At 41.2% G+C, this 25,166-nt stretch overlaps 1 non-coding gene across 1 annotated transcript; it reads right to left on the bottom strand.

Moving 5' to 3' along the window:
- Positions 1–1,952: 1,952 nt before the first annotated feature.
- On the bottom strand, positions 1,953–2,071 carry LOC133369466 (5S ribosomal RNA). Its single transcript, XR_009758897.1, has one exon. It is a non-coding gene; the product is annotated as a 5S ribosomal RNA (ribosomal RNA).
- Between the last annotated feature and the right edge of the window lie 23,095 nt (positions 2,072–25,166).

Here is a 25,166-nt window from a genome sequence, read left to right as displayed (position 1 = left end):
TTCACAGAAAGAGTGGCAAAATTTGAGCTGTGACTTCACTGTGGCAATTAATGAGCAAAGGGATTTAGCAACCAAAATGAAGTGAAGTGAATGGCAGCTTGTGGTGGCTGTCCGAGGAGCTGTCCGAGGTGCTGAAGTTCCTTGAAAGTTCAGAGTAAAACCTGGAGCAGATTCCACTGCCCGGCTGGCATAGAGCCCCCAGCCTTTTGAAAGCAAGATGAGAGATAATGCTCTTCCACCTATGACTCCCTCTCAGAACATCGCCATCATGAGCCGGGAAGCTTTTTGCAGCCCAATGGGCACATTCCCTCATACACAACTGAGGGCTGCATTTCAGTGTTGGGTGGGGACAGAGGCCAAAATGAGCAGAGCAACCTTTCCAAAGATGGCTAGTTTCTTAAATCCCATTCTCCTCATTTTTTTTTTTTAAAAATCCCCATGAAAATTCTCCAGCATTTTAGTGTGAATTCCTCATAATAAACACATTTTTGTAGGCAGTTTTGACTCATGTACACATTTTTCTGCAAGCAATTTCCCATCATATAATGTATGTTTGCATGTCATTTTCACTCATATATTCATTTTATGCACACTTTCCCCCAACATACACATTTTTGTAAACGTTTTTTGGTTTGTGAACTGCATCACAAATTTTGAATATGTGCAAGTTTCAAAGGATGGTGGGGTTTTGGTCATTGGGCTTGAAATGCAAACTGAATCAAAATTCTTGCCGATCCCCAGTTTACACATACACACCAGCCAGGCAAAAACACTCATGGAGGGTGCTAAGCAGAGCCAGTATAGGGTGTGTCTGGGGAGGAGGTGCAGCCTGAGAAGAGCCTCGGGGACCAGAAATAGAGGCTTGGAGGGCTGTATCTAGATCCCCACATGTGACCTACATGGTGCCACATCTCTCTCTCCCTCCCTCTGCTCCACTTTGTAATAATGCCAAATGCACCTTTGCAAACACTCACATCCCCTGAATTACTTGTTCTTATATTGATTTATTGCTTTTAGGTTGCATTTTTGTTTTAATGGCGACTGATTTTATATTTCACATAGCATACACCATGGTTTAGGATCAAACGGTTTAGAACTTATTTTAAACAACTAAATGAACCATCCCTGACCACTGGCCACGCTGTCTGTGGCTGATGAAAGTTGGAGTCCAATAACACCTGGAGGGCCATATTCCTGAAGGTTTTTCTCTGTCTCAGACTTCTCTCTCTTTCTCTCCCTGAGATGCCATTGTCTTGGTCAAACAAAGGCAACCGAGAGAGGGACAGAGAGAGCAAGACAGGAGAATGTATATGAACAGGCACACAGTTAGGAAGCTGCCTAGCTCAGTGTTGTCTACACTGACTGGCAGCAGCTCTCCAGTGTTTCAGGCAGGGACTTTTCCCAGCCCTACCTGGAGATGCTGGGGACTCAACCTGGGAACTTCTACATGCACATCAAATGCTCTACCACTGAGCTTCAGCCATTCCTAAAATTTGGTGTCAACCCTCAAACTATTTGAAAAAAATCATTTTGAAATATTGACAGAAAGGAGTGTAATTTCAAGAGAGCACTAGAAATCAATGGATTTGATCATCCATTTGTTTTTACAGTAGGGTCCCGCATTATGGCGTTCCACTTTAAGGTGTTCCGCTGATGCGGCACCTTTCATTTTCAATTTTAAAGGGTTTTTCCCCCTTTTGTGTCATTTTGCGCCGTTTTTGTGTCATTTTTGCGCGACACGGCCCATTAAAATCAATGGGGTTCCGCTTTATGGCGTTTTCCGCTTTATGGCGGGGGTCCAGAACGGAACCCGCCATATAAGCGGGGCCCTACTGTATATGCCTTCAAGTCGAGTATGACTTATGGCAACCCTATGAATCTTTTTTTGGATGTATTCATAGGGTTTTCATGGCAAGAGGTATTCAGAGGTGGTTTACCATTACCTTCCTCTGAGCCTACGGCACCCGGTATTCCCAGGCAGTCTCCCATCCAAGTACTAACCAGGCCTGACCCTGCTTAACTTCCGAGATCAGATGAGATCGGTTGTGTTCAGGATAGTATGGCTGTAGTTGATCATCCATACTAGACCAAAACTGGCAAGGATGTCGTTAGTAATGGCTCCTAGCCACAATGGCTATGTTCCACCTCAAGTGTCAGAGGCAATATGCTTCTGAATTCCAGTTGCTCAGAATCACAAGTGGGGACAGTGCTCTTGAACTTTCAGGCTTCCCACAGTCCTTTAGTTGGCCACTGTGAGAAGAGGATGCTGGACTAGATGGGCCTTTGTTTCTGACCCAATAAGGCTCTTCATATGTCCTTATGTCTCTGTTCCCTTGGCCCAGATAATAATTCATGCAACTGCCTCAGGTAATGCTTCCATGTGACATGATTGGATCACATTATCAAAGACCTTGTGACATCTTTTTGACCATATATATAAAAAAGCACTCCTACTGCTGTAGTTATGGACCATGCGTGACAGGCAGATGTTTTTAGCTGCACGTGAACTACAAGGTGGTTTCAAGAGGTCAATAAAAGTGTCCATTAAAGGAGGGTAGAAATTGAAGAGACCACCGACCTTTTCTTTTTTTCTTTTACTTGTGACATGATATCAGTTCAGGATCTTCCATTACATTATCCCAGCAAGCCGCTAAAAGAACGTTAATGCTCTCTTACTCAGTGCTGTTCTGTATTACCCAGTCATCAAAATGTGGCTTTTGTGCATTTTTTATTACAAGAATCAACATTGCCCATGTCCATAAAGGGAGAGCTGATTTTCTTTTCTTGGAAATAAAACATGTAAAGACATTTTCTCTTTGATGTTTCAGAGGCAAAACAATATATATCTGAACGTGGATAAAAGCCATTCTTGTAACAGAAGAGCCTCCAAGTAATTTCTGATGAAATACAAGAGCAGCTTTTTGGAAAAGAATGTGGAGGGGGCGTCAGGGGAAAGAGAGGAAGCTGTCTTTGCTTAGCGTGGGGGGAGCTGATATTAACATGGTGTTAAAATTAGGGTTCGGATGAGGGAACTGTGCTCTTCCAGATGTAGGTGTACAACCCCAATAACCCTTGGCCATTGGCCATGCTGGCTGGGGCTGATGGGAGTAGGAGTCCAACAATATCTGAAGAGCCACTAGTCCCCCATTCCCTGAATTAGGGGTTCTTCAAATATCAGTGCCCATATATACAAACTGGACATTGCAGCAAGCAAATATATATTCACAGCCAGGATTCTAGGTTAATAGCAGTCAGGATGGTTAGAGACTTAGTCTAACATTAAACTGTCTTGATAGTGTGCACTGTTCTTTTGCAAAGTCCTCACAATAGGGATCCCTTGTGAAGTTGGCATGTTCAGATACATAAGATGGTGAGAAGTCGTGTTTGTTGTGCAATCTTTCCATCTCTATATATGTTTGTACTGATGATACTTTAACTGTATGCTTTGGTTGTTTTAAATCATGTCCGACTGTGTTATTTCTTAAATTTACATTACAGTTATATTACTCTTTCCAATAACTCAGGCTAGTATACCACTTAGCCCAAGTTTGTAATTCATCTTTTGTAAAGATTGGGTTCTTATCCTCTGAAGTTGTAGTCTGGAGTTCAGCAAGCCGACTGAGACTCATAGAATCATAGAATAGTAGAGTTGGAAGGGGCCTATAAGGCCCTCAAGTCTAACCCCCTACTCAATGCAGGAATCCAAATCAAAGCATTCCCAACAGATGGCTATCCAGCTGCCTCTTGAATGCCTCCAGTGTCGGAGAGCCCACTACCTCTCTAGGTAATTGGTTTCATTGTTGTATGGCTCTAACAGTTAGGAAGTTTTTCCTGATGTTCAGTCAAAATCTGGCTTCCTGCAACTTGAGCCCATTATTCCGTGTCCTGCACTCTGGGATGATCGAGAAGAGATCCCGGCCCTCTCTTTGGTTTGGCTCAGGGTCAATCAATCAGCTTGTGGGAGGGAAGCCAAGCTCCGTCTTGCTTTCCTCCCACTGCTCCTGAATGTGTAGGGATGGACAAATGTGACCATTTCACTTTCTCCCAGCTTTTTTTGTTTTGCAATCTTAAGGCCGATTTGCCAGCTTTCTGCATTGGTTGCATATTTTAATGCACAGCTGCCTCATTTGCAAAACTACCTAGCATGGGGGAGGGACTGGTGGGGAGAGAGATTTCTGATTATGTTGGATTTTTCTCTTCTTTTTTTCTGTCATATTTTCTCCAACACTTTTTGACCCTAAAGACAAATCCCAGGGTTCACCATGTAAACAAAAGTGTCTAAAGGTTACTGCAAATTTTAAAATAAAACAATGGAATTTATTGGGTTTTCTTTTTTTAAAAAACAAAACACTAAGTGGGACTTGAACTTGTGAAAATGTGTGTGTGATTACCTGGGGATGGATTCTTTCCTCTTTCTTTGACTGAACATAGATTTGCCACAGTGAACATCAATGACCAGCACTAATAACCCCTTCACTTTATGACTTCCTTGGCTTTGGGATAAAATATTTCAGAATTCCATGGTGTAAAGTAGGAGTATACTGAAGTGATCTCCTTGAAATCAGCTGTGTGTGATTTGTTTGTTTGTGTGTATGTGCTTAAAAAGTAAACTCCACTTCACCTCATTAAAATAGGTCTGAGTGGGGGAGCTGTCTATGTATACTGCTCATTTATAAATAATTGAGCTAGTCTGCACTTCTTACAACACACATAGGCCAATAGCCAAACCTCCTATGCATTTGGCGTGTAAGTCACAAGTTGAGCTAGTACTTCTAGAATATTGGATTAGTCTACATGTGCATGCAATGTCACTCGGTTCATTTGGGCTTTGAAGGAGGCACATGTGAAAATCAATGGACGGCTTCCTAATTTTCCATAACAGCTTTGCATTAAAAAAGAATCTGGTTGCCAATTCACATTTTGAAAAGTTCCAGTTTTGCATCAGTTCATTTAATGTTTTCAGTTCTTCTCTTTAAGAATAAGCCCTGACATTTTCACACATGTGTTCTCCCCCTTGTCAGAGTTGCACTCCCATATGGGTTTTATATTTGATGGATGTATAAATATTTGTCCCCATTCATGCTTTTCAAGAATGACTATGGTTTTATGTGAATGGGAAAATAAGAATAGAGATTGTTTAGTGCAAGGAGACAGATTCTGTAAAATATATACTCCTTGAGCATGGCTGCTAGAATTTGCTGTAATATTTGACTCTATAAAGCAGTTTTGCTGACAAATGGAATACATAAATACCTTCAAAAACTTTGGGGTTGCACGACTACAGTGATCTGGCTTAGCTGGAAAACTTACATTGGGATGTGCCCTTGGATTTCTGAAGTTATGGTTTGGCTACGGTAGGATGCAATGATAAAGAGGTCCCCATAGATCTTCATACTGTCCCCTGGCAGAAGTTCCCTGCATGAGTAACTTGAGCATGCAAACAGACGGACATGACATGAGGAAGAGTGGAAAATAAATCTTGGCAGAAGGGTTATACTTGGGGAGGTAAGGAGGCATCATTTTCCATTCTGCCCTGCACTCGTTGCACTCAACACTGTTTCCATTCCTCTGCAGTTCATATTCCTCCAAAAACTACAGTATGTTACTTGTCTCCCTGTCCACTGTGGCAAAATTACATATTAACTTCCCTAATTTACACAATTCATTACATAAATTAAGCAAGTTACATTGTCATTACATTATTCCACCTTATTCATTTCAGTGCAAAGTAAATGAAATGCAAATTAGGGAGGAAATAAAGTCAATTATGTATTGTTTGCAGACTGAAGGAAATGACAAGAGTGAATGTGTATTGTATTCGCTGGATTGATTTCCATTCCAAACAAGGGATGAGTAAGCATTCATTGGGAATTCTGTTTTTGTCAGAATTCTCCAACACCCTACTTGTAGCTCAGTGGCGAAGCTTCTGCTTTGCACACAGAAGGTCCCAGGTTCAATCCCTGGCATCTCCAGGTAGGTCTGGGAATATCCACTGCCTGGAACTCTGGAAAGGTGCTACCAGTCTGTTTAGACCACACTGAGTTAGATGAAACAATTGCTTGATTCAATACAAGGCAGCTTCCCATGTTCTTCTGAAATTCTAATGTTCTTGGCATTTTTTTTAAAAAAAATCTTAAATTTCAGTATGCTCATTCTGAACTTTTTGGCAATGGAGGGGGTAAAATAGATGCCAAAGTTGCCACAATGTTAGTGAAAAGGCCAATGGCTCATTAAATTCACCACAAGTTCACGACCTACAATGGGGCCACTGGCATGTCTGGAAACAAAGGGTGAAACCTCTTTGTGTTCCTGTAATGTTCTAGTTCAGTTAAGGAAGGATGGAAAACAGAGACTAGTATCTAAATTCACCATTAATCCAATATGTCTTCAAGGTGTCAAATTATTGCATTGCAAAGCTTGTTGCAATTACACAATTTTATTTGTTCCATTTATGATTGGCAGAGCTTATTATGGCATTCTTGAATGAGCAGGATGAGGATTTATAAAGGTGCCTTCAAATGTTAACGGCACCCACTGCATTGCTCTGGCCAATCCAATGGCTAAATCAATGGCTGAGGCGCTGCCAATGGGATTGGGATCAATAAGCATGTAACATTTTTCACCTGCTTTCACTGGGCAACATTAGGTTGTGTAGTTTATGAATGCTTTTCTCCTTCTGGGGGTGGCAAATTCCCTTTGGCCTGAAGTATGCATTCTAATATAACAGGATCTCTGGATGATATTAAAATTTCAGGAGCTGTAAACTGAATATGTTCCAATTTCCATATTTGAAAACATTCATACCAAGTGTGTGCTTGATTTTACTATTTTATTAACAACTGGGAATGGTTAGCAGAGGGATCTGTGTTTTCTTCAAATATTGATTTTGTGATGTTCTTCTAGATCTCAGTATTTATGCACATGCTTAATTGTAGTGACATTTAGTCTTGTGGTCTTGTGCCTCTCCTACCCTGTTCAATGGTGCTTGTGCAGGAGAAATTCCCCAGAGCAATTTTAAGCTCTCTCCCAGATTATGAGCCATATCCTTTGTCATGTACAACTCAGTGGTTGTACAGCTAGAAACTGGGCCTGCATGTAGGACACTCTTGTACTCTGTTATTTGGTCATACTAGACCAACCTTTCCCAACCTGGTACTCTCCGATCTTGATGGACTTCAGCACCCATCATCTCTGACCATGCTGGCTAGGGCTGATGGGACTTGTAGTCCAAAGCATCTAGAGAGGTCCAGGCTGGGGAAGGCTGTACTAGAGGGTGATTTTAGAACCTAATAGTTTGTGGACACTTGCTAAAAATGTTTTTGTTTAAGCAACCTACCCAGGCATTTTATTTTATCATGCCTATTTGTTTTAAAACTGCTGATTTTGGGTTGCAGCTAACTAAATTTTACTGAGAGCAGAACCATTGAAATGAATGGACCTAAGTTAGTCATGTCCATTTATTTCAGTGGGTCTATTCTGAGTAGTACTAGCATTGGAGACATCCCATAATATGGTAGTATTAATACATCCCATCAGTCAAGGATTTCTGTATGCACAATGGGATTTCCCCATTCCTCTTCTCCCTGTGCCCTCTCCAAATCTGCTCCAGAGGGTTGGAGGAGAAGGGGGAAAATACTGTTTGTTTGTTTGTTTGTTTGTTTGTTATCCTGCCTTTCCTCCTAGAAGACAAATGATAAAACACTAAATACATCTTGAAAATATCTTTTAAAAAAATCTTTAAAAACATCTCGAAAATAATTCCAACACAGATGCAGACCAGGATAAGGTCTCTCCTTAAAAGGGTTGTTGAAAGAGAAAGGTCTTTTGTAGGCACCAAAAAGGTAACAGAGATGGCGCCTGTCTAATATTTAAGGGGACAGAATTCCAAAGGGTAGGTGCCACAAAATGAAAAGTCTGATTCCTATGTTGTGCATACCACCTGATGAGAGGTATCTGCAGGAGGCCCTCACCTGCTGGAACCATCCCTGGCTAGATAAAGGGCCCCTCCAGACATCCTTTTTATTGTGCATTGATTATGATTTATGTTCAATCACCAGAGTCACTTTTCTCCATTATGTTTAATATGAAATCTCAGCTTACAGCATTTCATAGATCATCTTACAGATTGTACAGGACTCTGCATCTCCACACATCATAACAGGGCATGGCTATTCAAGCTAAAACATCGTCACAGCAATTAGATATGCCCCCGGAGACCCTTTAAATAGACTTGGGGTGGGTTTTCTATTTGCATGGGTAAGGTTTTTCTGAACAGGACTGTGTGAGCAACTGAGCACTCCTAAGAACAGGTTGAAAAGCTTGCACTATCTGCTGGCACCTGTGCATCAGCCAGCACATCCTTGGTGATGGCAGTAGTGTCAGATCCTCTTCTGCCTCTGGCTGAGCCTCTGATTCTTCCTTTTCAGGAGTTGGTGCGAGTGGAGGCTTGGGCGACTATGCAGGGCTGACAGGCAGGACAAGTGCCGGCTCAATGTCAGACAGCACTTCTTCAGCTGTAACTGAAATGACAGGGGTGGAGTTGTCACTGTATGAACTGCTGCAGCCTTCTCCTGTTTCAGCCCGTCCCACTGCAGTCCACTGGGCCACTCCTCAGGATCGCATTCCTCCTCCTTCTCCTGCTAATCAGTCTGCCAGGAATCCCCTACGGGGCCCATGATAAGGATAGTATTGGGGAAGTTATATACAATCCCACTTTCAACACTATTTGCAAGAGTTTTGGGGAGAACTTACTGCTTCATTTCCAGTCCTGTCCTATATGTCCTGCATGTCCTATAGCTTTGTATACCACAACTGTTTTGGGGTGGGGTTGTCTCCCTTTTGTTGCACTACAGTGCAAGAGTGTCCCTCCAGATGGCAATAATGTGATACCAACAGGGAAGCACTGTAGAACTCGAGCAGAATGATGTGTGGATGGTCCAGTATAAATCCAGCACTAATGTACTATTATTGGTCCATAATATGTTGCAGAATACTCCTGCAAAAAAAACAAAAAAAAAGTCCGAAGGGACCCATAGATAGTTTCTCCTGACAACCCCTCATGGGTCAGAAGCTGCTCAGGTTCATCTGTGGCTACTTTTACATAACCCAAAACTGACATGAATTGCATCAATGCAATTAATACCACATCTAATTTAGCCCTGAGTGCTTCCTTTGAGCTTGACCTTTGATTGCCTTTGATGATGTGTCTGTTTGTGGTTCTCCTGGTCCTATATTTTTCCTCCAGCCCTTGACTTCTGCCTGGCCATGAATATACTTGAGTCCCTATGATCTTTGTTTGCCTGATCTGGAACTTGGTCTCCACGTTTTGGAGCATACCCATGTCTCTCATCAGCTTAGACTTGACAACTAGACCTCATTTCCTACAGCTCCTGGAAACTGATGGCCTAGAGCCATACCCCTCTGGGATGGGACAGGGATGGGCAACCTGTGGTCTTCCAAATGTCATTTGACTCCACTTGACCATCATCCCTGCACCATGCTGGCTGGGGCTGATGGGAGAGAGTCCAACTATGTATGGGATGTACCAGGTTTCCCCCATCCTGCCCTAAAACTTTTAAAGAAAAAAAGTCCACAATTAGGAATTTTGAAGAAGGAGGAGGAGGTAACACTCATAAAGGAAGTAGCTAAAAACAGTTCAAGAGTTCTTGGACCATAGATGCGTGTATTAACTCACATGTCTTTCATTACTAATGTAATTCCAAAGAAAAGCTGCCTTCAATGCATCAGAAAATCAGGCAAGTATTCCAGTGGTGTAGACTCATGGAGTCATTTGCATGCCATGTGAGTTTTGTGTCTCATGGCTGACCTCAAAGTGGAAAGCATATTTTTCTCAGTATGCTTCAATTTCATTCTTCTTCTTTGTAACAATTCCATTTATGTTGGACAACCTAACCCTGAGGAGACATTGTTCAAACAAAAGGGGGGGATGTATAACACAATAAAGATTAGTCTTATTGATGGAGCCGATCTGCGGAAAAATAGGGATCTCCTGTCCAGGATATACCAGTAAGCATTCTACAAAGTAATAATTTAGAAACATTAGTGGCATGCTATCATCATCTTTAATCTTCATATTGCTCTGGCTTCCAACTCCATGCATTTTAGCATTGGCACATACGCCAGTTTTTAAAGAGCCTTTTGTGGGATATTTGTCACAACTAACCAGCACTAAAAAGCTTGAGGGCGTGCATTTGCATTAAAAAATCATTCCAGAGGAATTGAAGTTCTTCCCCACTCCTGTCTTAGAGGAAAACACAAACTTTTTGTGGCTTCTGAATTAGAAACAGCAACGCTCAAGATGTGTGTCTTTAGGGAGGCGGATGGAACAGCTCCTTAAAATGTCAAGGGTAGCACCAAGATCTTCTGCCCTCATTACAGTAACATGTGCGTCTGTGTTTCCCCACCACTCCCTTCTTGATGGGAAAAGCAAACATTTTAGAACAATAAGTCTTTGCTTTAGCTGCCTGACATATGGTACCAGATAATCTCTGTTTCATTTTGACAGTGCCAACAACCGGCAGCCTTGCAATGCTGAAGGATGAATACACAGTTCAGCAATGAAACAGCTGCACTGGGTATATATAAATTGGTGTCTAAGTCTATATATCCTTTATCTGATCATTAATTAAGTCTTTGGGGGTGTTCGTCCACCCCATCCACCTGTCCCAGTCTTTGTTTACATCAGGAATCTCCCAAAGTTATTTATTTACCAACTCCACTCATGTCCTCCCGGCACATGATTAAAAACATAAGAACACTGGATCAGGCTGGTGGCCCATCTAGTCCAGCATCCTGTTCTCACAGCTGCCAACCAAATGCCTCAATGGAAAGCCTGCAAGCAGGACATGAGCAGAACAGCACTCTCCACCACTTGTGCTCCCCAGACAGAGGCTTACTAAGGAATACAGGAAGCTGCCTTATTCTAAGTCAGACTATTGGTCGATCTAGCTCAGTATTGTCTACGCTGACTGGCAGCAGCTCCCCAGGGTTTCAGACAGGATTATCTCCCAGCCCTGTCTGGACATGCTTGGGATTGGGTTTGGTATCTTCTGCATGCAAGGCAGATGCTCTACCATTGGGTTTACTGTCTCCAACTGTGGAGGGAAAACATAACCATCATGATAAGCCTCTGATAGCTTTTCCCTCCATGAATTTAGCTAATCCTCTTTTTAAGCCACCCAAGTTAGTAGCCATCATGACTTTCTGTGAGTGAATTCCATATGCCATGCCAGACCATTGGTGCATCTAGTCCCTGTTGCTCATTCTCATTGGCTGTGGCTCTCCATGAGCTCATAGAAATGTCTTTCCAAGCACTTGCTCCCGAGATCTTTTTAACTGGAGAGGCCAGGGAATAGCATTGAACCTAGGATCTCCTGAGTGGGATTCACTTGATCGAACCTGTCTGTGTTGTACTATGCCAGCTCCATGCTTGGCACATGTGAGAAAGGGCTACATCATATAGAGCTTTACCATGTGAGAAGTAATCCTGATTGACCCAGGATGTCCCTGGCATGGAGAAACTCAAGCATGGAGAAAGATTGAGTGGCCCTCTGCATACAAAGCATAAGGTCTTACACTGAACTACGAAATCTCCTCATCCCTCTTCCAAAGAGTTGAATGCTTCATCAAGTTGCCAGGGACCAGTGGGGCTTTTTCCATTGAAACTAGAACTTTAATTGGGATCGAGGGTGACACTTTGGAGTCGAGGGAGATTGAACTGACTTCTGAGTTTCTTTCCTGGACATTTTTTTTCTCTTAATAATGTTGTTTGTTGTTTAGTTTGATTTTTTGTGAATTGTATTGTTTTCATTAATGTATTTTTATACTTGTGTTTATTTTTCTTTGTAAGTCACCTTGAGGGCCTTTGGCCGAAAGGCGGGGTATAAATAAATTTATTATTATTATAATAATAATCTCGGCACTGGCTGCGGTGAGACTCGCTCATCTTCAGAGTAGAGATGGGCGAGATATTTGATTCAGTTTGGATTTCAAGCCGAATCTATCAAATGTGCACGTTCCAAAACAACATGAGAACCGAAACACAGCCATCCTTCTTGTCACTCTAGGAGGGGTATAGGGGTCTCCTCTCAGCAACCTTAACAAACTACAGTCCCCAGGATTCTTTGGGGGAAGCCATGACAGTTTAAAGTGGTATGATACTGCTTTAAATGTATAGTGCAGATGTGGCCAGAATTTTCCCTCTATCCACTCTTTCCACGTCATTCATAATTTTCTAAACCCCTGTCATGTTCCTCTGCATTTATGGAGCAAGAGAAGCTTCAGGGAATAGCTTAATTATCATGTGGGGCCAGCATGCAGCAGGTGTAAAAAGGAGGAATTCCATGCTAGGGGATCATTAAGAAAGGGATCAAAAATAAAACTGTCTATATCATAATGCCATTATGCAAATCTATGGTGCAACCCCACTTGGAGTACTGTGTACAGTTCTGGTTGCCTTACCTTGAAAAGGACGTGGTAGAGCTGGAAAAGGTTCATAAATGGGCAACTCAGTGATCAAGGTGGTGGGGCAACAGCCCTATGAAGAAAGGTTACAACATTTAGGACTTTTTGGTTTAGAGAAAAGGCAACTAAGATGAGACATGACAGAGGTGTATAAAATTAAGCATGGTGTGGCGAAAGTGGGTAGAGGGAAGTTCTCTCCATCTCTCATAATACTAGAACTGAGGGACAGCCAATGAAGCCGAATGTTGGAAGATTCAGAAGAAACCCAAGCAAGTACTTCTTCACACAGCACATAGTTAACTTCCTGTCACAAGATGTAGTGAAGTTCTCCCACTTGGATGGCTTTAAAAGGAGAATAGACAAATGGATGGAGGATAAGGCTATCAATGGCTACTGGCCCTGTTGGCTGTGTTTTCCTCACAGTACAAAAGCTAGTTTGCCTCTGAACTAGAGGTGGGAGGATTTGTCAGTTTCAGTTCCCTGTTTCTCATTTTTCCAGTTTTAAATTAAGTTCTCCATATTTCTGCAACAATTGGTAATTTAAAAAAAATCATGTAAATTCTTCAGCTTTTTAGTGCAAATTTCTCCTACAACACATTTTTGTGTGCAGTTTTGACTAATGCACACTTTCCCCCAAGCAATTTCTCCTAACATAATACATGTTGTATGTGATTTTCACTATGTCCATTTTAATGCACATTTCCCCGTAATAGGTGCATTTTTGTAAACATTGTTTAGTTGGAGAACTGCTTCGCAAGAACTGGTTATGTGTGAATTTCGAGGGATGGCTGCGTTTCAGTTCCCACATTGTTTCAGAAAGTGTGAATTTGATAGATTTGGATTGAAATGCACATTGAATTGCATTTCTCCCCCATCCACACTGTGAGCAGCACTTCCTGTGGAACATAAGTGGGGAGGACGTTGTTGCCCTGCTTGTGGACTTCCCATAGTCCTCTGGTTGACCATTGCGAGAACAGGATGCTGGACTAGATGGGCCTTTGGTCTTATCCAGCTAGTCTCTTCTTACGTTTACCCTTGGTTGCTTTAAAAAAAGAAAGCTAAAAGTAGCCACAAATGCTTTTGTGTTTTAACCCTTGGGTCATTTTAGTTGCAAGTCTACAATCTGGTCTAGCAGGGATCATCAGTCCAGGGGCGGGATTAGCATGAAGACTGATAAAGCTCATATCCATTCATCTGGCTTCATTCTAATTGCCAAAGTCTGACCTGTTTGCAAGCTGTCTGGCCACTAGCTCAGGGCGGACTTCTTTGTCTGGCTGACCTTCTGCTCCATCCATCCTGTAGCACGGTAGCAGCATTTTAACAGGAAGATTACAGTAAATTTGTTCTCTGGTAAACTTACACCAAGCGAAGGGAGCAGGAGGCACTTCCCCGAACCCATAATGACTGTGTGTCTCTCCAGTGCGGCTCACGTATCACTGGAAATGACAAAGTGGTTTTGAAGCTTGCAAGAACATCAAAGGTTTTATGTTTGTTCAAGGTCTCAAACATATGGGAGCTGGTGTACAGGGAGCCTTTATGAAAGTTATGGTCCTCTGCCAACTGGAATGGATGAAACCAAAATTGGATCAAGATGCAAATGGAAAGACAGAATGTTTCATGAAACGAAATATTAAATTGGATTGTTGTGATTCAGCTTTTTTTGCCTCCTCTTCTTTAAGGGATGTGAGTGGGGAGGGGTGAAAAAGAAAAAGAAAGAAAGAAAACCCAGGATTTTTTATTTTATTTTTAAGTAATAGATGGCCAGTTATATACAGGAACTATCACTCACATTAAAAACAGGTTAAGGTCCCTCTAAAGGATATATTTAAGTCCTGATGAAACCTATGGATCTTTGGGAGAAATCATACATTTTATTAAGGCTGAAAGCCTAACCCCCACTTATCTGGGAGTAAGGCCCATTGTATTCAATAGCAGTTACTTCTGAGTAGACATGGTTAGGATGGCACTGTAAAAGTGCCCCTTCTCCATTTGTAATGCCGAAGATAGTTTATAAGACAATGTGATCATACTATATCCTTCCTGGATATTTGTTTAAAATATGTCACTTCCTGCTGCCCACTTTCAATCATAAGGGCATTTTCTGCTGTTGCTCCTACACATTGGAATGCCCCTCCCTTTGACAGATACAAAGGATCATCAAAAATGGTTGTTTCAGACCAGTGGCGGCTGGTGACTCCATGCCAGTGGAGCAGTGGAATTCACTCTGGATTTTAGTCCAGACAGCTCTTTGAAAGTTAAAACCCAGAGTGGATTCTACTGCCCCACTGACATGGAGCCACCAGCCTCACTGTTTCAGATGTCTTGGGGGGGGAGTATATTTTTGCTCAGGCTTTCCCAGATCTATAAGATTGAGCCATAAGACTATAGAAAGATGCTTCATTTGAGTCAGGCAGCCACTGGTCTCAGTAGCTCAGTATTGTCTATACTGATTGGAGTGGCTTTTCTGGATTTCAGACAGGGGTCTCTTAGTCCTACCTGCAGATGCCAAGGGCCTTGTATGTACTACTGGTATTTTTGTACAGTGTTTTTTTTTAATCTCTGTTTTTATTCTACTGTTTCAGTGTTTTTAGGTTTTGTACTGTTGCTCGCTGGTTAGAAATATTTAAACTAGTAACTGATGTACAAATATATAAAATAAAATAAATGAGTAGAAACATGTGAAGTGAGAAGGACATAAGGAACACCCTACTGAATCTAGTCCAGCATTCGGTTCCCACAGTGGCAAACCAGAAGCCTAAGGGAAACCCACAGGCAGGTCACAATTGCAACAGTACTCTCCTGTCCTACCAGTGTCCTGGTATCACAACATTGTGTGTCTCCCCATGGGATATAGGAAGGCATTATTTTCCATTCCACCCTTTATTTGTTGCATGCAGCATTGTTTCCATGCCACTGCAGTTAGTCTTCTACCAAACCAAACAAAGCAAAACACACCATTCACCTTGCTGTCCTCTGTGGCAAAATTACATAACTTAAGTAATGTACCTGATTAATTGTGTAAATTACATGAGTTACATTGCCATGACATCATTTCAGGGCAAAAGAAATGCAATGCAAATGGACGAAAAACATAATCAGTGATGTATCATTTGCGGTTTGAAAACAACAACAAGAGTGAATACCGATTGTATTTGCTGGATTGATTTCCATTCAGGACACAGGACGAATAAGCGAATGCTGGCAATTTTCGCTCTTGTTTCTGTTTTAATCAAAATTCCAATCCACCCTCTGAGTCATTGGCAGTCAATGCTGGGAAGCTGCGCTAAGGAAAGGAACAATATGTTAGTACAAGGGATAAAAGAACTGTCATTTTCAGTATTGTCAGATTCTCATTTTTTCCAGTTTTAAATTGTTATCCACATTTCTTCAACAATTTGCATTTTGTTTAAAAAAAATCCTCATGAAAATACTCCAGCATTTTAGTGCAAATTTCTCCTAATAAACACATTTCTGTCGGCAGTTTTGACTAATGTACACATTTTTGCAAGCAAATTCTCCTAATATAATGCATTATGTATGTTGTTTTCAGTAATATATTGATTTTTATGCAAACTTTCCCCAGTATATGCATTTTTGCAAACATTACTTAGGGCACAAACCCGTATTTACATTGGGCTGAGGGGAGTTGCATATGGCCGGCCCGCAGCTGAGCTGGCAGATTCCCAGCTCCACTGGGCTCTGCTGGGCTCTGCCAGGCTCTACCGGCAGAAATCCCTCACCGCAGCTCAGCTGTGGTGCAGCCAGACCCTGCCAGCTCAGCCAGGGGTCTGCCAGGGAAGCCCAGCCCAGGAGAAGGGGTGGCAGCAGAAGTCAGTGTAAGGCCTGACAAAGGGGCATTCTGGGTGGGATTGGAGGAGGGGCCAAGGGGGGGACTTATGCAACATCCGATCCCTTCAGAGCATTCCTGTGGGTCCCAATCTCGGCCAAAGTTACACCTAGAAAAGGTCGGTCTAAGAAAAGAATTATAGTGGAAGTCAATGGGGAGTGCTTACTCACCGGTAGGATTATTTGTGAGAGTGCAGCTCCCAGCTAAGCCAATGTTCCACTGGCCAAGCAGCTCCGAAACTGCAACTCCTCCGCCGCCGGCACCCCTTCTGCCGGCTTCCCCTGAGTTGGATTGTTCCGTTAGTTGGAGAACTGCATCACAAATTTGGATAAGTCCGAATTTCAAAGGATGGCTGATGTTTCAGCAAGTGTGAATTTGATAGATTAGGCTTTCAATGTGAACTGAATCAAATTTATCCCCCATCCCTATTAAGGATATGTGCTAAGTTCTTCTAGACCAGCTTTTCCCCAGGTTGGTTGATTTACAACTCCCATCAGTCCCAGCCAGCATGGCCATATGATGCTGAAGCTGTTGGGGGTTGTAGTCCCCTGCGACAGCTGAGCAATTCATTTCCCAAATATTTACTGAGAACTTCCACTGGAAAAGGGGATCGTGACTTTATTTTTCTTTTTTTTAAAAAAACCCTATTTAAAGAAGATGTCTCCATAGACCTAAGAAATCCTGTGTTGCTTCCCAAGGGTGGACAACCCTACTGCACCATTAAGTCAGGCTCAGTCAATCAAAGCTGAAAAGGTTCCCCTGCACATATTTTACCATATTAATTCCAAATGCTTTTTTATTGCAATATAACAGGATTTACTTTAATTGAAATGGCCAGATGGAGTGTTTTATTTTTAGTCACTTTAGTATTGGTTCAGAACCTACTAAATTATTACACTGTCATTACTTTAATTTATGAAGTCTATTTAACCAACCTGTGATTTAATTTTATGACAGAAGATTCCTAGAATATATATTTATCTCTCATGTGTGTGTCTTAACATCTCTTAAATTAAATACACTAAATATCTTTTTTTATAAAAGGATTTAAAGTCAGGCATGAATTTTCTCAGATGGAAATTTTAATATTAATTCCTACACTTTGCAAATGACACAAACTATGAATGGGTTGGGTTTCAAATTCAGGACTATATCTTTAGGTAGCTGTATGCTAGAGCTGGGCAAATCTGTCCATTTTGGCTCCTCTCACTTTTTCATATTTCCGATGTTCAGTTCTCTGCATTTCTGCATCAGTTTGCAATTCTTTTAAAAAGTCCTCATGGAATTTCATCAGTATTTTAGTATGAATTTCTCCAAATATACACATTTCATATGCAATTTTGCCTAATATACACCTTTCTGGAATTAGGACAACTTTAGCTTGTGTGTGTTATGTGCCTTCAAGTTGATTACCACTTACGGCGACCTTATGAATCAGTGACCTCCAATAGCATTTGTTATAAACCACCCTGTTCAGATCTTGTAAGTTCAGGTCTGTAACTTCCTTTATGGTATCAATCCATCTCTTGTTTGGTCTTCCTCTTTTTCTACTCTCCTGTTTTCCCCAGTATTATTGTTTTTTCTAATGAATGATATCTTCTCATTATTTGTTCAAATTATGATAACCTCAGTTTCATCATTTTAGCTTCTAGTGATAATTCTGGTTTAATTTGTTCTAACACCTAGTTATTTGTCTTTTTCGCAGTCCATGGTATCCGGAAAGCACTCTTTCAACACCCCATTTCAAATGAGTTGATTTTTCTCTTATCCACTTTTTCACTGTCCAACTTTCACATCCATACATAGAGATTGAGAATACCATGGTCTGAATGATCCTGACTTTAGTGTTCAGTGATACATCTTTGCATTTGAGGACCTTTTCTAGTTCTGTCATAGCTACATTTCCCAGTCCTAGCCTTCTTCTGATTTCTTGACTATTGTCTCCATTTTGGTTAATGACTGTGCCAAGGTATTGATAATCCTTGACAAGTTCAATGTCTTTCTTTTCAACTTTAAAGTTACATAAATCTTCTGTTGTCATTACTTAAGTCTTCTTGACGTTCAGCTGTACTCGTGCTTTTCTGCTTTCCTCTTTAACTTTCATCAGCATTCATTGGAAATCATTACTGGTTTCTGCTAGGAGTGTGGTATCTATCATAAGAACATAAGAACATAAGAAGAGCCTGCTGGATCAGGCCAGTGGCCCATCTAGTCCAGCATCCTGTTCTCACAGTGGCCAACCAGGTGCCTGGGGGAAGCCCACAAGCAGGACCGGAGTGCAAGAACACTCTCCCCTCCTGAAATTATTGATATTTTTTCCTCCAATTTTCACACCTCCTTCATCTCGGTCCAATCCCACTTTCCGTATGATATGTACTGCATATAGATTAAACAAACAGGGTTATAAAATACTCCTGTCTCACACCCTTTCCGATGAGGAACCAATCGGTTTCTCCATATTCTGTCCTTACAGTAGCCTCTTGTCCAGAGTACAGGTTGTGCATCAGAACAATCAGATGCTGTAGCACCCCCATTTCTTTTAAAGCAGTCCATAATTTTTTGTGATCTACACAATCAAAGGCTTTGCTGTAATCTATAAAGTACAGGGTGATTTTCTTCTGAAATTCCTTGGTCTGTTCCATTAGCCAATGTATATTTGTGATATGATCTCTGGTGCCTCTTCCCTTTCTAAATCCAACTTGGACATCTGGCATCTCTCGCTCCATATATGGTAAGAATCTTGAGCATTACTTTACTTGCATGATGGGATATGAAGGCAATAGTTTGATAATTACTGCATTCCCTGGGATCCCCTTTCTTTGGAATTGGGATATATATTGAACGCTTCCAGTCTGTGGGCCATGGTTTAGTTTTTCATATTTGTTGACAATTTTTTATTAACATTTGGACAAATTTAGTCACAGTAACTTGTAGCAACTCTATTGGTATGCCATCTAGTCCTGGTGATTTGTTTCTTCCAAGAATTTTAAGAGCAGCTTTCACCTCACATTCTAAAATTTCTGGTTCTTCATCATACAGTTCCTCCATCAATTAATCTGTCATCCTTGCATCTCTTTTATATAGTTCTTCAGTGTATTGCTTCTATTTTCCTTTTATTGTTTCTTGGTCAGTCAGTGTGTTCTCCTGTTGATTATACAATATCCCTACTCTTGGTTTAAATTTCCCTTTAATTTCTCTAATCTTTTGGAATAGGGCTCTTGTTCTACCTTTTTTGTTGTCCTCTTCTATTTCTATACAATAAATATTGTAATAGTTCTGCTTGTCCCTATGTACTAGTCACTGTATTATTGCATTTAGGGTTCTAACCATGTTTCTATCTCCTTTTGCTTTCCTTCTCTCTTTAACCATTTTAAGAGTTTCATCAGTCATCCATTGAGGTCTTTCTTTTTTTTAATTAGAGGCATTGTCTTTTTGTATTCTTCCCTGATAATGTCTCTGACTTCATAGTTCTTCTGGTTCTCTGTCAACTAAGTTGAAAGCCTCAAATCTATTCTTTGTTTGATCTTTATATTCTTCTGAGATGTTATTTAAATTGTATTTAGGCATTATGATTGCTTTGTTGTTTTTCTTTAGCTTAGCTGATTTTTGATATTACCAGTTCATGATCTGTATATACCACAGTCTGCTCCTGGTCTTGTTTTCACAGAAAGTATGGGACTTCTCCATCTCCTGCTGCCAATTATATAATCAATTTGATTCCTATATTGACCATTTGGTGATGTCCACATGTACAGTCATCTTTCTGGTTGCTCAAAAAATATGTTTGCAAGAAACAAATTATTGGCTTCACAGAATTCAATAAGCTTTTCTCCTGCTTCATTTCTATCTCCCAGGCCCCATTTTCCCACAATTTGTGGTTCTTTTCTGTCCCCTACTTTTGCATTCCAGTCCTCCATGATTATCAGAACATCTTGTTTTGGTGTGTGATCAATTTCTTCCTGTACTTCTGCATAAAATATCTCCAATTTCTCTTCTTCTGTGTTTGCCATTGGAGCGTAGACTTGGATGATGGTTATATTAATAGATTTCCCATTTCATCTCATTGATATCACTCACTCAGACCTTGCGTTATAGCTCTTAATTGCTTTTACTACATCACTTCTCAATATTAAAGCAACTCCGTTTCTTCTTAATTTATCATTTCCTGGATAAAATATTTTGTAGTTGCCTGATTGAAAGTGTTCCATTTGCATCCATTGTAATTCATTCATGCCAAGTATTGTAATGTTGATGCGCTCCATTTCTTGCTTGACAATTTCTAACTTTCCCTGGTTCATGCTTCTACCTTAGTGTTTAAATTTTTTGTACCCATGACTTGGCTGGAGAATGATATTGCAAAATTCAGACAGGTGCAAATATTGAAAGATGGCTGTGTTGTAGTTTGCACGGTGTTGCAGAAAATGTGGATTTGGTATGTTCTTCTTTAAATGTGAAGTGAATCAAATTCCTCAACCATCATATACTAAAAGGTAATATACTAGCAAATGGTATATTACCTTTATACCATTTGCTAGTATATTACCTTTTAGTATATGCCTAGGAGTAATCCTGCCAATTTGGTGTCATTTTGTTTAAGCGATGTGTCATCTCATGTCACCACTAATGTTGCAAAGTTTCTCCTCACTACTATGCAAATTAGGAAAAAATGCTGTCAGTCCTCTTTTTAAAGAATTATTCATGGATTGTAGGAATTTCAGTAGTATTGCTTTTTAAATGTTTTAATCTTTCTTGCTGTTTTCTTTTTAATATCTGGTCTGTGACCATAATAAAACCATTCACTCATTCATTCACTAGCAAATGGACAGGCAAGACCATCTGTAAAGCAGAAATGGCAGGAGAATATCATTCCCAGTCTTTGGCAGGGGCAAGTATGCCGCCCACCCCTTCTTTTTCCGAAGAAGACTTGGAGATTGTCTCCCGAAGGGAGGGGAGGAGTGAACTCACATGGGGGCCATATGGCCAATTGGGAGGAGGGATGAAGGAGCTTAAAAACCATCTTCTCCCTCAACACTGCCTCTTTTGCTTTGCTGTGACCTCTCTCCCTCCCTGGACAGTTTGGGCTTTGCTAGTCACTGCTTAGGGGCTGAGTAGGAATGGGGGGGTTCAGGCTCCCTTTAGTTTTGCCTGCTCCATAATTGGGTTAATTAAATTGGCTCTGGGAGTGGTGAGGTTAGCTTGCTTGACTGGCGTTGTGGAGTTTGAGGAAGGTGGCAGGGGTAAACAGGTGGTATACTGAGGCCTTCTTGAGTTAAGGAGAACTGCCAGTGCTTCAGGCTTGGTGGGGATCCGGGGGTGTCCTTGTGGACCTCATTTGCACATCATGGTGAATGCTAGTATGTTGGGGCCAGGTTGCACAGGTTGGACGCTCACCATAGGCTCCTTTAGCAAGGAAGGAGAATTTGATCTGCATCCTTGGCTGGGGAGCCGCAGCAGATGGCTGATTGACCTGCCCAGGAGTCTGGAGGAAAACTTTCCTACCAGGTAGATTTGTAATCCTCACCTGCCCAAATATTTTTAATTTGGTTGATTTGGGTTAATTGGCCTTCAGGTTCCCCACAGTTGTTCAATTTGCAATAAATATAACATTAATCCAAACTTTGTCGCACTAGTCTTCTTGATAGGTATGGTGGCAAACAAGAACATAACCTGGATGCCATGGACAAAGCACAGGAGTGGGGAAGCAGCCGCCCCGATATTGCTGGTCTGCTGCTTCCATCAGCCCTGACCACTGATCATGTCGGTTGGGGCTGGAGTCTAGCAACACCTGTAGGCAGTGGAGACTGGTGGCTCCAATGTCAGTGGGGCACTGCTCCAGCTTTAAGCTGAAACTCTCAAGGAGCTGTCCAAGGTGCTGAACCTATTCCCCAAATAAGGCAATCCCTCTCCCCTGTTGTTAGGAAGTTGAAGCAATTTTTAAAAAAAATTAATTAGACATTTTAATAAATACATTGCAACATAATTACTGCAAAAGCATATACTGACATAGTCATAAATACCATTGTGACATCTAAAGAATACTTACATAATAACTGTATCAATGCACAGAGTTTAATATATAAAATATAATAAACATTTCATCATTTTAACAATCATATCACTGATTACATCATCAATTAATCATCAGGTAGAATTAAATAATACTACTTCCCCAAGAAGGGGGGGAGTAAAGAAAAAAAGAGAAGTCAATAAAGAAAAAACTCATCAGTGATCTTTCCCCAACTCATTTATTCTTCAGTGCTGTCTACCTTCTATTCTCTCCATCCTCCTCTTGCATGCTGAGGAGGCACAGGACATAAACCAAGAAAAAAAAAGTAAGGCAACCTCCCTCCCCTACTGTTAGGAAGTTGCAGCAATTTTCTTTTTATTACTGTGATAAAAGTTTTCAAACATAAAGGACTGCTAGAGCTTTATATTCTTTTAGGCACCTAGTGAGGACAAGGCTTTTTAAAAAAAGGTTTTTTTAAAACCTTTTTGGCTTTTGTGTTGGCTTAGGTTGTCTTTAAGTTAATGACTGATCCATTTGTTAATCTGTTCAATTTCATTATTTATTATACGTTTCAGACTGGATCAGTCAAGTGGCCCATCTGGTTCAGTATCCTGTTCTTATATTGGCCAACCAGATGCCCATGGGAAGCCCACAAGCAGGACCTAAGCAGAAGAGCACTCTCCCCTCCTGCAATTTCCAGCAAAGTGGTATTCAGAAACATATTGATTCCCACCATAGAGGCAGAGCATAGCCAATATGGCTAGTAGCCATTGACAAACTTATCCTCCATGCATTTGTCTAGTCTTCTTTTAAAACCATCCAAGTTGGTGGCCATCACTGCCTCTTATGGGAGAGAATTCCATAGTTTAACTATGTGCTGTGTGCTTTCATTTGTCTATCCTGAATCTTCCAATATTCACCTGTATTAAATGTCCTTGAGTTCTAGTGTTGGGAGGGAGGAAGACTCACATAAATCATCACAGAAAGTTTAAAGTATCTGTTGGCCCATATCAGATAGTTTTTTCTTTTTGTCCAGTAATTCACCCACCCTTCCATCCACACCTCTCCAGTATATGTTGTTGTTGTTGTTGTTATACCACCTTTCCTCCCAGTAGGAGCCCAGGGCAGCAAACAAAAACACTAAAAACACTCTAAAACATTTTTAAATACAGATATATTATATTATATTATTATATCATATTATAAATAAATAAATAAATAAATAAATATTAGCCCTTGTATTTTCAAGATTGGGAGTGCATTTCAAATCTGTAGCAAGTCAAGAGTTAATTTTGATCCAATTTGTTGCAATTACCTAGTGGCTGGAGGGCTATATTAATCTAAAGAAGCTGAAAAGCTGCCTGAAGGAATCAGGTGTGGTTTTTATGGTTTATTGCTGAAATGTATTGCAGGCTTTGTGGCCTTTCTCCCTTTCTTTTCATATGATGATCCTTTCCCCATGGATAAGAATGAGGTCAACTTTGGTTGGGACAGCAACCCCATCTCACTCTCAAACATTCACTGGAAGTTGCATGAAGGGGGCAATGTATCACTGCACAGAGGAGGCTGCCCCTTAGGGTGAATGGGGCAATGCTGCACCAGCCTCAGTTTGCTCTCAGTCAGCCCCAGTCTGCCTGACTTCCTACTTACAACCAGTCCAGGGGGTGGCCCTGCATGTCTGTTAGCACTCCTTTAAATATATAAGTTCCAAGTCATTCATGGCTTTTTGTAGGTCAGAACCTTGAATTCCATCCAGAATTGCATTGGCAGTCAGTGAAATTATTTAGAAACCAGTAAAACATGGCTCCAACTGGTCACTCCATTCAGCAGCAGCAGTTTCTGAGTCACCTTCAAGAGCATCCCTTCACAGAAAACATTACAGTAATCCCACCAGAATGAATCACAGAGCATGAATCACAGGGCAAAGAAAGTAGGTCTTGCAGGTGCCGACAATCACCTGATTGTCAGTTAGATGACAATCAAACAACAAGAGTAAAGGAAAATACTTCACCTGATGTCACGGTGATGTCAGGTAATCTATAGGTGGGTGGCTCCACCCAACTGTCAAAATGACACACAGGGCTTGGAGGATGTCAGGATCTGGCTTGCTAGACAGATCCAGTTCCCCACACCTGCTCTGCACTGACTTTCCAGGGTTTTGGTGTGGAGTACTGAACTGGGGACTGAACTGGGGACCTTTCGTGTCCAAAGAACATGCTCTGCCTGTGAGCTAGGGCCCTTCCTCATTTGACCTAGCTTGGGGTATTAAAGGGGATGGGAAAGGGGACAAGCCAAATGTATTGGAGCTCAGAGAAGGAATCTCACATACATTTTGCTTTTAGATCAGAAAAACAACTGGCCCTTTAGCTCTTAAGATGAATAAAAAGGTTTTGTGATTGGATCCACCCCTGGACCCACCTCTAAATGTTGGGCTTGGCTCTCCACCTCCAGACTCATCCAGATAGCAGAACTTTTTAATGCCATTTTTTTAAAAAAATGTGACCCTCACAGTAACCAGGTCTGTCCATCTGTATGTGCTGTGAAAGATCTCAGGTGTCCTTTTTCTTTCATGTCCTGTACATTGAGCATTCCTTTCATAATACATACAAAATAAACACTGCAATCTGCCTTATGCAGAGACAGACCATTGGTTTAAGTAGTTCAGGGTTTTAGGCAGGAGTCCTACCTGGAGATGGCAGGGATTTAACCTGGGACCTTCTGCATGTGCCCCATCCCCTAAACATACACTTTGTCTTCCTCAAAGTCCCATCATTTGAGTATTTTGAAGGCCAAGATGCTGAGCACTGTAGAGGTCTAATGACTTCAGGT

The sequence above is a fragment of the Rhineura floridana genome, chromosome 13 (assembly GCF_030035675.1).
Source record: "Rhineura floridana isolate rRhiFlo1 chromosome 13, rRhiFlo1.hap2, whole genome shotgun sequence".
NCBI lineage: Eukaryota > Metazoa > Chordata > Lepidosauria > Squamata > Rhineuridae > Rhineura > Rhineura floridana.
The sequence above is the reverse complement of the archived record's forward strand: the minus strand, read 5'-3'. Positions and strand labels throughout refer to the sequence as shown.